Source organism: Abramis brama (assembly GCF_963993115.1).
Source record: "Abramis brama genome assembly, chromosome: 3".
NCBI classification, from domain to species: domain Eukaryota; kingdom Metazoa; phylum Chordata; class Actinopteri; order Cypriniformes; family Leuciscidae; genus Abramis; species Abramis brama.
The window spans coordinates 35,581,678-35,595,641 of record NC_139965.1 but is presented as its reverse complement, the minus strand read 5'-3'; positions in this window follow the sequence as shown (position 1 = coordinate 35,595,641).

Below are 13,964 nucleotides of genomic sequence, written 5' to 3'. Positions count from 1 at the left end.
TCTCTCATCAGTTCTTTCTACAAGACTGTGTGTAATACTGTGTATTCTGTTCCCTCACATCTGACTTCTGAGTTCAAGCATTTTTTGTCTCATAATGTATAAAAATGCAACCATATATATTTTGATCAAATAAGGCACATGTTACCATAGTGGTTGTTAGTCACCTCTAATAATGTTTATTTTTATTAAAGGTATGGTGGTCAAGATAAGACATTCATTTATAAAATTTAAAAAAGAAAAGAAAAAAAAAACATTGATATGTTGCCAACACAGTTGAAATAAAAGTTGTTTCTTTAAATAAAAAAAAAAAAAAAACACTGTTTTTGTTTTATTCAGGTGCACAAGCACCAGGCAGCTGACGGCAGTGTCTTGGCTAAACACTACAGCGTCCCACGGGTGTCATGAACTGTAATGTATTCTTCACAATAGGATAGGCCCAAATCCAGCTGAAAAACACATTACTCTCACAAGCATCACCAACAGCTGCCGTACAACTCATGGTTCATTTCATTGGTCAAATGCACGTCACCCTGTCAAATAACTCTAAACTCTCTGCTGCTGTCTTCACTGAACCCTGCTCCACTCTCTTCCACTCTACATAAACACATCTCCTGATGAATGGCAGAGGCATTGTTCCTTGCGAAAACACTGCATTCTATTGTCTTAATGGAAGCCTGCAAGGCATCACATAACAAACCAGACTCTCACTGACTTAGACATTCATTGTGGTTATTGCCTTCAAGTAACTGACTTTCACTCACTTTGAATTTAACATGCATAATGAAAAGTCATCTTCCTTTCAATGGAATAAATAACAGTTTATACAAACATAAATGGATCTTGCGGTTAAAAACGAGCAGCAAGCGAGTATCCACCACAACATTAGCATTTTTCTTTTTTAAGCAAAATGAGCCAGGTGGCTTTTATTCTGCTTGGTGAAGGTCTCTTCTTCCCATCAAATTAATGAGTGTTTGACATGGCCATTTATATGTGTTACATAACAAGACCCTGAGTGCTTTCCCCACCGCTGTAAATCATCCCTCATTCAAATAAACTAACACAGCTCACTCTTATTTTCTGTCCTGCTTCCACCTAAAATTCACCTCTGAAGGAAACATCAGGGACAGACCGCAAAAAAATCCCACTGTGGATTTGATGCAAATGCACTCATGCAAATAACTCGTGTAAGACACAACTGTTGACAACAATAAAGTACAAATATAGTGATTATAATTGGCTTGTCATTGGTTAATTGATTTGCACTCTTTCTCTGGCTGTCAATGAGATGGTTAGAATGACAATACCACAGAGGCTTGAAGATGTATATTTGGTTGCTCTTTTAAAGCTCAGATCACCTTAACTTTGTCTCAGATATTTAATCAAATAATTTCTTAGGAAAAATAAAATGAGACAATCACTGACAAGTGTAGACCAATACAATTAAAGCGAATAGAACATTTAAGATGATTTTGGTTTTGAAAGAAAGATCAGAAATGTTTACATTAATTTAAAAGTTTTACACTAAAAAAAGGTTCCCACTTATTAGGTACCTGCATGCAATTACAGTCTAATGTCTACTGTAATCATATCTATAATTACACTGTTGACCCTTCCCTTACCCCTTAACCCACCCTTAAACCGACCCAAACCACCAAACCTGTCCTTAAACTGCATTGTACTTATTTGTTTTGATGTAAGGACATAGTAGTTAAGGTTTGTAGGATTTACTTTGAAACAATCTTCACCCAGAAATTGCTAGTAAATTCCACAAATAAATGCAAAGAAACAGCAAGTGACACATTGAATTAAACTTGAAATTTTCATGTTGAAAGACTGAAATATATATCTTTTTTGTAAAACGTACTCCAATAATCTTTTATTTACAACTTCAAAACAACATTTTCTACAGTGTACAGGCAAATCTGAGAACAATTTGTGACAGAGATCTCCACTTTAAATAGAGGACACTCACATGAGATTACAAGGGTTAAGCAGGATACTCCTTTAGCTCTCCATTATGGTCTGTGAAACAACAGAGATATGAAAGAGATCTCTTATAATTTTTTTCTAATATGCAGAAAGCTTCCAAGTAAAATGCTGTCGCTTTATGACACACTTTGTGTGCCTCCGGTTATAACTGTGCCTAAGCTGGAAACAGACAAACAGCCTAATGCTGGTATCCCTGGGATTTTGAGCATTGTAGATTAAAAAGAAATGGTATAGTATTATACGGCTTAAATATATGTTGTATCCATCACTAAAGCGTGTTTGATCCAGAGAGTCATGAGTTAATATTTCATCTGCGGTAAAAAGGGTTAGAAGAGGTTAATACTGTAGCTCCAGTACTAAACTGTGGTGATTTTGCTTTTATAAGGTGAAATAAAATGTGTGCTGGACACAATGCGCACAATATTTAAGTAATATACCAAAATAAATAAAATTGCAATCTCAATACTTGGTGTATCACCAGGTAATGGCTTCATTGAAGTGTTTGCATGCAATAAAAGGCGATCAAATACAGTAATATATGCATTAGACTCTTGCTATAAGCTTTATGTGTGGTTGATCAGCAGATGGTGAGATGATAATCTTTGCAATGGACTAGCCGAGGCAGAAGATTGTGTTACCACACAAGAGACGCAAATCCTTACAGTAGATAAAGACTTCAGAGCAAGGTTTGCTGTATTACAGTGTGTTCAGTTCATAAGCCATGTCTGCCGATTAATCAGCAACACAGGGGCGAAAGTGCCTGGAATGGTGCAGGACATTGGGAACATGTGTTTTTTTTGTTTTGTTTTTTTTATGGGTGACAGCAGCGCACATTGAGGTGATGCATTGTGTGCCAGAGACTTTTGCCCTCAGACTCTCACTTTCACTGAGGATGATAAATCCCTGATGCAATCTCCCGTTCTAATAAAGCACAACACAGAGATAACCAAACAACATCACAGGGGTGTTACCAATGAAGTATGAATAGGCGTAATGCCAAACATGGTCTCAGAACACTGTCAGTTGGAGTGGCAGTGGCAGACCTCTTGACAAATTAACACAGCTAATGCAGTTTCATAACTAATATGTTATAGGTCCTTACTACTCCAACAGGTTAGAGCGATGGCTACATACTGTAGCACTGGTTTACAATCTCAACCAAAATGGTGGTCTGCTGGTCTCAAGGGATGTCTTTTCAAATACAATGAAAAGTGCAATGTCTAATCAAATTAAATGAAATTAATTATACTATTAACTCAATTATATTACCTCAATGAATAGAAAAGGCTTTCATTTTATACTCTCCTTCAGAAAAGGTAAACATCTATTTTTACATATTGTTTTAAATGAGTCATTTTGATATTTCAGATTTTTTAGACTTTAGAGATTGTTAATAGTGTAGAAATTTGCTCAATTAAATAAGTGGTCACTGTTAATGAGATGCATTAGCTACAAATGCAAAGCAGCTGATGAGATGAGAATGTAACAGCAAAAATAAGGGAATTTGATCATTTATAACATCCTTTTAACTGGATTGTAGATGTAAAGATATAGTAGGTTAAGTAAAGATATTGTGAGAGATTCACTAATTCATACACTTCCTTCTTAAACCATAAAATGAGTTTGAGTGAGGAACTGGTCCAGAATAGAGAGACTACTCACAGGAAATCTTTTTCTCAGCTCTGCCCTTTCAAATACTGATACAACCGTTAACTTTAAGTGCATCCCCATCATGCACTTATGCAATTTTTTTGTAGCGTGAGTGTATTCACAGTGAAAACTTCACTTCAAATACTCGGATGATGCACTTACTTGAAATAAAAAAAAATTGAGTTGTGGAACGTTGGACACTGCACTCAGCTATCACAGCTTTATATGTAGCAGAGAGAGGGATGGGGTTCTCAGACCCCGATGCTGGATGCCAAAATAACTTGATAAAATTCATACAATATACTGTTGAGTACATATGGCATAAGTGCATAATGTATATGTATATATGTGCATAGTATGCCATTTGGGATACAACTTTTGTTTCCATTCAGTCAAGTATATGGACACTCAGCACCATTTAAGGCGAAAAAGGAGGAGATAAAATGTGCGTAAAATATGTCGGATCACAGGTATAAATCCACAGCATAACGAGACCAGGATAGAGTTAATTCACAGAGCAGAGCAGAATTCCGTCTCAAAATTGTGAAACTGTTTGCACTGCTATGGTAGCTATATCACAGCTATAATGCACAAACTCTGTGGGATGGTGCATTGCATTTTGCCATCAGATAATACCAAGAAAACGTGTGTTAATGAATACATTTATTGAGTAGAATAAGATATTGAAACACAACTAATGCAACACTGTCAAAGCGACACCGCTGGACACTTCTTGCTCATCTTCAAGACACGAATCAGTCAAACTGAAACTAGTCACAAAAGTGTGGAGAGATCAGGGTATTGGCATTAGTGTGTGTTATTCAAAATTACACTGTTAGAAGTGCAAATCTCAAATCATGATGTAAATCTAATTTGAATAGATTGGTTTGAACTTTAAAGTAAAACAAAAAATTGTACAAGCTAGTGTGTGTGTGTGTGTGTGTACTACAAAGGTAAAATATAGTAACTGTGATTTTAAAGCATTTTTATCTAAGATATCTTAGATAGATGTGTTACATTCTGCTCTAGTACAAAATGACATGACCCTGTGTTAACCGGAATTCTGGGAAACTAATTTCCACTCGCTGTTACACACATCGCTGGCATCAGGAAGAAGAGATTACAACTGTTCTTCTCAGGCAAGAATACAGAACTTGATGTATGAGTGGGGTTTTGTATCCTTCACCTTATGGAAAGCTTTAGTTTTTTGTTTTGCATTTAATTTAGATTTGCCATTGCATTCCTTCCTGAAGTTTAAATAGAAGCATATTAGAAAAAAACAAAAACAAAAAACAGTAACGCTTTAAAAAAATGGTGAGATTTATAGGCAATTATGCAGAAAGTAGCGAGGACCAATGAGTACTACTTCAGCTGCTACTATTTAACTATGGAAACCAGATAAACTAATCAGTAAGTAATACTAATAGTTCCTTATTAGGTAATCAATAATTACTGAATGAGATTAGCCTCATTAAGAACTAATAATTAGACATATTATGAAGATCTCCAAAGCCAAGCCTCCTTCAGAACACATGAACGCACACAGCAGAGTCTACTAAGCTTCATGAGAGACAGCGTTAAATGTCTCAAAGCACATAACATTACAATAATAATGAACGTAAACAACTTACAGAGCTCTTACTTGTACCAGCTGACTTTTGCAATGATTGGACCTGTCATTTGGTCCTAAGACTTCCACAGCAGATATATGAAAAAAAAAAAATAATAATAATATATAAATAAATAAATATATATATTTAGGCAACTATATATTGATTGCTTCAAGGGTGAGTTTCAACTAGTATAACAAAAAAGTGTTTATTAAAAAAATTGCCTGCACTACCTTTAATTTTGCTCATTAGTCCTTGTCCACCAAGTGTTAGATTTTCTTCTGTCTATAGCATTGGTCTGACATTGCCAGTTAGACCATGGCTGGAAAGGACAATGTCTTCTAAGACAAAGCGACACACTCGAGCTTTAATGCCTTTAATGCCTTTTTTGTTGCCACGGACTTGTTTTGAATGCAAGCAGGCGCACTAACAGGACTCTGCGCCCTCAGGCTAATTTTTTCAGTGCTTTAAAAATGTACAGCCACATGCAAACCTTACATTTATCACGCTTGATTAAAAACCATATGCTTCACAACTCCACATTAAGTGCTTATCAGCAAACGAAAGCAACGGGCTTTCTGACCTGACTCATTAATAACGGGTGTAGGTAATCAACGAGGATAAATTTCTAGCGCAGCTAGAAAAGGTGTACGAATAAAGAGCGTTTTGGTTCCTCTCCCTGACACTGGTATCACTCTCTGACTGCTGTTTGGAATGCACAGAGGAAAACAGTCCTAAAGCTTATTTATAGTCCAGCACTTTAGGAAGCACATTGATCTTTTTTAAAGCATTTCCACTGTGGTCGGCACTGCCTGTGTTCTTTGAATTTTAAGCTGTGGATGAATGTGAGATGTCTGGTGATGCTCACATCATCTTTCTTCGAGAAAAGAGAAGGAGCTAAACCATGAAAATATAAATTCAGGGCTTTTGTTCACTATACAGCTGTTTGTATCTCTGATCAGTTTGCGCAGTCCCAGCTAACCAAATTATATTCTAAAAGAGTGTTTTGCTCCCATTAAGTTATGAAAACATTATTTCTGAGGGGCTGTTTACACTACACCGTTTTCAACTAAAAACGTAAAACTTATGCGTTTTGGCCGTTCATTTACACGAAAATGGCATTTTGGGTGCCTCAAAACGCAATCTTTTGAAAACAGGTTTCAAAGTGGAAGTTTTTGAAACCGGTCTCTGTGTAAACGTTGTAATATAAACGTACCCTAAATGTTCTGATACAAGTAGTACCATTTAAAAATAGCGTTAGATAAACGTCCAAATAAAACTATTCAGAAAAGGAAAATAAAAATGTTCCATGAATGATGTATACCTAAATAATGTTTTTGAGCTAATATTTTAAGAACAGTATTAAAGACCAGATAATTTGAATGAACATTCTATTAATGTTACAGGAAGAATGTTTGTTCATAACTTTGAGGGAACCTTAACTATAGCCAAAGTTCTGAAAACATTCCCTGTTGATGGGGACAAGAATACAGTATACTGTGGAGACTTTAGGCCTGAATTGACTTGCAGAGAGCCTGCATGCAGTGGAGAAGATAGAGTGATAGCTTGATTAAAAAAATGAATAAATGAAAAAACAAAAATGAGAAAGTGGATGTGTCAACTGCAAAGCCTCGGTCTAATCCAGTTATGCTTAAATCAGAGAGATTCTGGGTAAGACTCAAAACAATTACCCCTGCCAACAGCCTGTGTCAACTCTAATATTGTTATTGTCTGAGCGACACATTCTGGGAGAAGCGCACCTACACACAGATATATTCCCTGACAAGGCATGCAGACAAATGTAAACTCATTAATAAACCCACTTGCCAGCTGTACGCTCAGGCACAACAAAACTTCAAAGTAATGCCTGCCAAAGTAAGATGCAATTTGAAAGAAAAAAAATGCATATTTAAGGGGTAAATCAATTTAGATTCAGGCAATTAATGTTTATTCAGAACTTAATTTTTTTGCTTGCTTGTTTGCTTCTGCTTAAAGCAGCACTAAACACTATTTAAAAATTCACACTACATATGCTATTGCTGACTTTTTAGACACAAACAAGTGGAGCTATGGAGACTAAACTGTTTTTTAGGCGAAGATAGACAGTCTGTAGAATTTATCTCTGTTACTTTTATGTATTATGTTTACTCTATAAATTCCTTTAATTTTGTCCTATCAAGACAGATGGAAGTATAAACTGTATGTGTGAGCTCATATCAGTCTAAACCTGTGTTTCAAAACCTCAATGTATTTATCAATGTAGCAAACCTTGACAAATCATTTGGTCCAAATCGCTTCAGAATATGCTTGAAGCTTCACTTTATTATCGTTTGTTTTGGCTTTATTCTGACAATATAGATTCAGAACATAAAGCACATTAATGATTTACAGCCTAGGTCGTGTAATGGCTGAGTAATAATGCAAATGGACATCTAGTAGAACCAGTGAACCTGCACAATGTATACACATAAATAATTGATGTCAAATTATAAGGAAATTATTACATACGCATACTGTCAACAGACGAAGATGAGGAAGACGGAAGACAAATATAAATGTGATCTAATAAACAAAAAGGCAGACAGGCATAACAGTGTTCATAAAATTAGTATAGGCTACATGAACAACCAAAGACTGTAAAGTTTACAGTCTTTGGTTGTTCATGTAGCCTATACTAATATTATGAACACTGTTATGTTACATGTTGCAGTGTAAACAGAGGAACTAAATAAACAGAGATAATGAATACAAACAGGTGCGATGATTAGATGAGTGTGTGCAGGTGTGAACTAGGAGGGATTATGGGAAACGTAGTCCGAGGTGACTGATCCGGTGATTTAGGATTGTGAGACATACTGCTTTCTCAAGTTACAACAGCTGCTGTAAAGATTTTAGTAACACTGGCTGTTTGTTTTCTTTTTAGGCAGTTTAAGCACATATTTTACTTTGTAGGCTTATGAATAAATAAAATTAAATAAATAAAATGTAAAATATGAAGATGGAAGTACTAGAGAAAACGTCTCAGGTTACGAGCAAGACAATCACAGGCATGCAGGAAGTATGGCAGGGCGACACAGCGTATCATTCCCTTCTCAGGGAACAATGGTTACAGTCATAACCTGAGACGTTCCCTTTCGAAGGAACTTGTGCTGCGTCTTAGTAGCGACGCTGTGGGAATGATAATACCCACTACACCGTACTGACAAGTGCCTGTCTAGTGTGAATCACAAGCATATGACATTAGCACCTGAAAACCTAGTGCAGAGCCCAGGTCCACATCATAAAACCTTACAAATGTGAGCGGAGAGGACCAGCCCGCCGCATCACACACATCACAAAGGGATACTCCTGACAATAAGGCTTTAAAAGCCGCCAAACTTCTCGTTGAAGGAGCTCTGAAAGCCATAGGTGAAGGTTGTCCAGAACTTGCTCAGCATCCGCATCAGCTTTCCCTGAGCCCACAGGAGGATCTGATCTGGCAGTTTGTAAAGTGGGTGTGAACCCACCCCCCCGATGATTTATATAGGAGACCACCGATGTGTTGTCTGTACGGAGACGCACATAATGGCCCTGTAGGTCTGGGAGAAGGTGATTCAAACCAAGAAAGGCAGCCACCATCTCCAGGCAATGTATGTACTACCGCAAAAGACAATGGCCCCTCAACAGACCCTGTGCTGAGCGACCACTCATGATCGCTCCTTAGCCCTGTTGCAATTGTCACGCGACGTCAAGGAGCTCACAGCATGGGACCTTGGGACAAGAACCAAGGTTCTTTGCACATCACCAAGGTATGAAGACCCATGCACGTAACCTTGATCATGCGGAATGGGTTGCCCCTGGGGGAAAACCCCTTGGTCTTGAGTCACTACTGCAAGGGTCTCATGTACAGCAGGTCAAAAGGTATCACGATGAATGCCGCTGCCATCAGACCCAACAGTCTCTGAAACAGTTTGACAGTGAGTGACTGGTATAGCTTCAGCTTGTTTACGGCTGCGAGGATCAATACGATATGAGCAGGAGACTGTATTGACGCCGAATCCCACAGGTGATAAAGCTAGGCCGAAGGGAATAACCCGATATTGGTATGCTTCGCCCCCAAAAGCAAACCTCAGGAATCTCCTGTGTTGTGGAAGGAAGGAATACATGGAAGTATGCGTCCTTGAGGTCTATAGCCCTATTCGGACGGGACTAGTTTCACAGGGGGACGTTAGAGAAATTTCTGTTTCACAGACGTACTTTGAGATTTTAATCCTGTCCGAATCTGCCATGTCTGTCTTTTTCTCACACGACCTCTGTAAAAATTCCAGAGCAAATTACCTGTTTTTCGTCAAACTCGGCGGTCCTCAGAGAAATCTAATCCCGTCCGAATGCGAATGTCTGTGATTGCCGAAAATGTTTTTTTCCAAAATGCTTTTTCTTGTGTGTTTTGGTCAATGTGAACTGCTCGATGGTGTTTTTCAGCCCCCAATGGCTCCTTAGAGGCAGCTAACCCTACCCTCAACCTTAAACCTACCCATCCCCTCGCTGCCTGGAAGGCGCCGTTGGGGGCTTAAAACACCAAACACCATGTGAACTACCGTACAATCTCTCGCTATCGCGCCGGTATTCAAGTTTCTGCTTTTTGCGCACCGATAATGGATGTAGATGTGTTCGGTACACTGCGAAGAAATAAAAAAATGAAATCAACAAGAAGAGCCAAATCACATAAACTGTTAAGACTGGCTACTGTAATATCAGTTTCTGGTAAGATTACTTTCATTTCTGCACTTAATTACATAACGTGTAAATTATATAAGTTAAAACTTTTTATTCCAGTGGGTTTATTATAAGAACCCAGTTCTATAAAATCATGATGATAAATGTATGTTTAGTTTTTTTATACTACAATTTTTATAAAATGTTTACAAAACACTAAATACGTTAGGACGTTTTACTTTATATTTCAAAGTGCTTAATTTTAAAAGTACTTAATTTCAAAATACATTTATTATTATAAATGTATACATTTATACATTTAAAATACATACGCAATCCACGCATTCTGAAGACGTGATCTTCTGCAATGCCCACATGTAAAACACAGACACTCCTACCTCGGTAATAAACACGGAGATGTTAGTCCTGTCCGAATCCGTACATGAAATCACAGACGTAGGTTGATAAGAATTGTAACTCAAACGTCGTTTGGAAAACTAGTCCCGTCCGAATAGGGCTTATGACAAACCAGTCCTCGGATCTGATTTGAGTCACGATTTGTTTTAATGTCAACATCTTGAACTTGAAAGATGGTGCAGATCTAGTATTGGACCCAGATGTGTTTTTTTTTATTATCACCCCTCTTCCATTTTTAATCTAAGTGTGACAGACTTCCACCAGAAAAGGGTGAGATTTTAGCAAAAACAGTTCACATTAGGTATGAAACCCATGAACACACTTGAGTTGTTTGGAGTTGGTGAGTGGGACCTGAAACTTGTGGGATGGAAATCTTTGTAAGCTAATAACTCAAAAGCAATTTGCCACAGCCAAAAATGTACATATTTTCATTATTAAAATACCATAGTATGGTACAGTATAGCCGCATTTCCACCACGGTAACTTTCCACAGGAACTTTGGGGTGGTACTCAGTGTGTTTACACCGCAGGAACCAGGGTCTAAATCAGGGGTGTCAAGCTCAGTTCCTGGAAGGCCACAACCCTGCAAAGTTTAGCTTCAACCCTAATTAAACACACCTGATCCAGCTAATCAATGTCTTCAGGATTACTAGAAACGTACTCGGTTACTAACGTAACCTCGGTTCTCTCTAGAAGAGGGAACGAGTACTGCGTTTTATCAAAACGCTACGGGAAAAGTCTCTTTTCACGAAACACTGAAGCAAAAATTATCCTTTAATTTTCATATATGTAAAACGCGTTGCGGCAGCAGCAGACAGCTGAAGCAAGACGGCTTGTCCGCTCATTGGCTGCTCTGCGGCAACTGCATAAGCCTATCGAGCGCAGGCTGATGCAACATCAGACCAATGAGGGCGCTTCGCGCCCTCCTCGCCACTTCCCGCCGAGACGGGCGTGGCTTATCTCTATAAAAGGAGCTCGAGAAGGCTGATTCACTTGATTTTGATCGCCGAAGCGAACCAGAGTGAACCAAACGCACGGCAAGGGAACGCAGTACTCGTTCCCTCTTCTAGAGAGAACCGAGGTTACGTTAGTAACCGAGTACGTTCTCTTACGAGAGTTCTCTCGTACTGCGTTTTATCAAAACGCTACGGGAACCCCTTGCAAAACGCCGTGCGTGCTGGGATAAAAACACTGATCACCGGAAGCTATTTCAGGCATACAGTGCATAATCACCAGATAGACTCACACAGAGTCAGGGAATAAGGGGGGGAGCCTTAATTCCCTATACTGTAGCATCCGCAGGCTTAACATGACCTCACAGGGAGAGTCTAAAGACAGGAGGGGTTTCCTCCGTCCTTATATAGACATGTCCACAGACGCGAATATGACATCACATAGCCAGGGTAGGGAGCCTGCACTAATGTGGGAAAACGTGGGTCTTACACAGTTCTGCCCAGTATAGTCGGTAGCGCGTTGCGCCTGTAAATAGATTACACCGACAAAAGCTTAGCCTGTAAGGCGGGAACCTCTAGGTATAAAACCTGATAAATGTAGACGGAGAGGCCCAGCCTGCCGCCGTACATATATCCTGTAAGGAAATCCCGCTGGACCAAGCCCACGAGGAGGCAACGCCTCTCGTAGAGTGCGCTCTGACTCCCAACGGGCATTGAATGCCCTTGGCAGTATAAGCCAGCGCTATGGCGTCAACTATCCATCTGGATAGACTCTGTTTCGAAACAGCCGTTCCTTTGGAACGTCCGCTGAACGAGACAAAGAGCTGCTCTGTCTGTCTGAAGGCAGCAGAGCGGAACATATAAGTTCTTAAAGCCCTAACAGGGCAAAGAAAACTCGAGTCCCCTTCCTCACTCGACGCCGGCAGGGCAACCAGGGAAATAACCTGAGCCCGAAAAGGCGTGTTGAGGGATTTCGGCACATAGCCGTGCTTAGGTTTGAGTATGACTTTAGAGTCATTAGGACCAAACTCCAAGCACGTCGGGCTCACAGAGAGCGCGTGCAGATCGCCTATGCGCTTCACTGAAGCGAGAGCCATCAAAAACACTGTTTTGAAAGACAAATGTTTGAGGCTGATAGACTGGATAGGCTCGAAAGGGGCACCTTTCATGGCCGCCAGGACCGTAGAAAGGTCCCACATAGGGACTGAAGGAGGTCTGGGTGGATTCAGTCTCCTAGCTCCCCTGAGGAAGCGGATGACTAAATCATTCCTTCCCAGTGACTGACCCAGCGTTGAACCGGAGAACGCTGAAATAGCCGCCACATACACTTTGAGCGTGGAAGGGGATCTGCCCTTATCCAACAGCTCTTGTAGGAAGGAGAGAACCTCCGCTACCTCACATTCGAGGGGTGAAAGGCTCCGAGCTGTACACCAGCTGGAGAAAACCGACCACTTTGAAGCGTAGAGCCGCCTGGTCGACGGCGCTCTAGCCTCAGTGATGGTATTCATGACTCCCTCTGCGAGACCAACGGGTATCCGTTGAGCGCCCACACATGAAGGGACCACAGTTCCGGGTGTGGGTGCCAAATCGAGCCCCTGGCCTGCGAGAGGAGATCTCTCCTCAACGGCACTGGCCATGGAGCGATGTCTGCTAACTGCATCAGAACTGGGAACCATGCCTGGTTCTTCCAGAACGGTGCTACAAGCAGCACTGGGCATTTTGTTTTCCTGACCCGTTCCAACACCTGTGGCAGGAGGGAAACGGGGGGAAAAGCGTATAGCGGGCAGCGCGGCCACCTTTGGGACAGCGCGCTGTCGGTCTTTGAAAAGAATGCGGGGCAGTGAGCGTTTTCGTGGGACGCGAATAGGTCCACCTCCGCTTTGCCGAATCTCTCCCACAACAGCCGGACTGTTTGTGGGTGTAGAGACCATTCGCCTGTAGGAACGTTGTTCCTGGACAGTCTGTCCGGGCCCACATTCAGAAGCCCGGGTACATGCACTGCTCTCAGCGAGCGCAAGTTGTGCTGAGCCCATAGTAGGAGGCGTTTCGCCAGCCTGTACAGGGATATGGAATTCAGACCGCCCTGGCGATTTATGTAGGACACCACAGCCATGTTGTCCGAACGGACTATGACGTGTTGGTCCTTGATGTGGGGACAAAAACGCGTCAGCGCATTGTGCACTGCCAGCATTTCTAGGCAGTTTATGTGTTGGAGCTTTTCTCGTTCCGACCATAGGCCGAAGAACGGTCTGCCCTCGAGCAGCGCTCCCCATCCCGAGGTGGATGCGTCCGTCGACACCATCCTCACCCTCGAGGAAGTCCCCAGGCTTACACCTGATTGGTACCAGTCGTTCGCCATCCAAGGCACCAGGGCTGTGACACAGTCCTGATTGACCTTGAGGCGTAATTGACCGGACACCCACGCTCTGCGCAGTACCCGCACTTTCAACCAGAACTGCAGCGGGCGCATGCGGAGCAAGCCCAGCCGGAGAACTGACGATGCTGAGGCCATGAGACCCAGCATCCTTTGAAATTTCCTGAGCGGGGTGAAAGCGCCGCGGCGGAAAGACTTCGCCGCGCGCTGAATGTTCAGCACACGCTGTGGCGACAGCTGCGCTGTCATAGACTGTGAGTCCAGAACTATACCCAG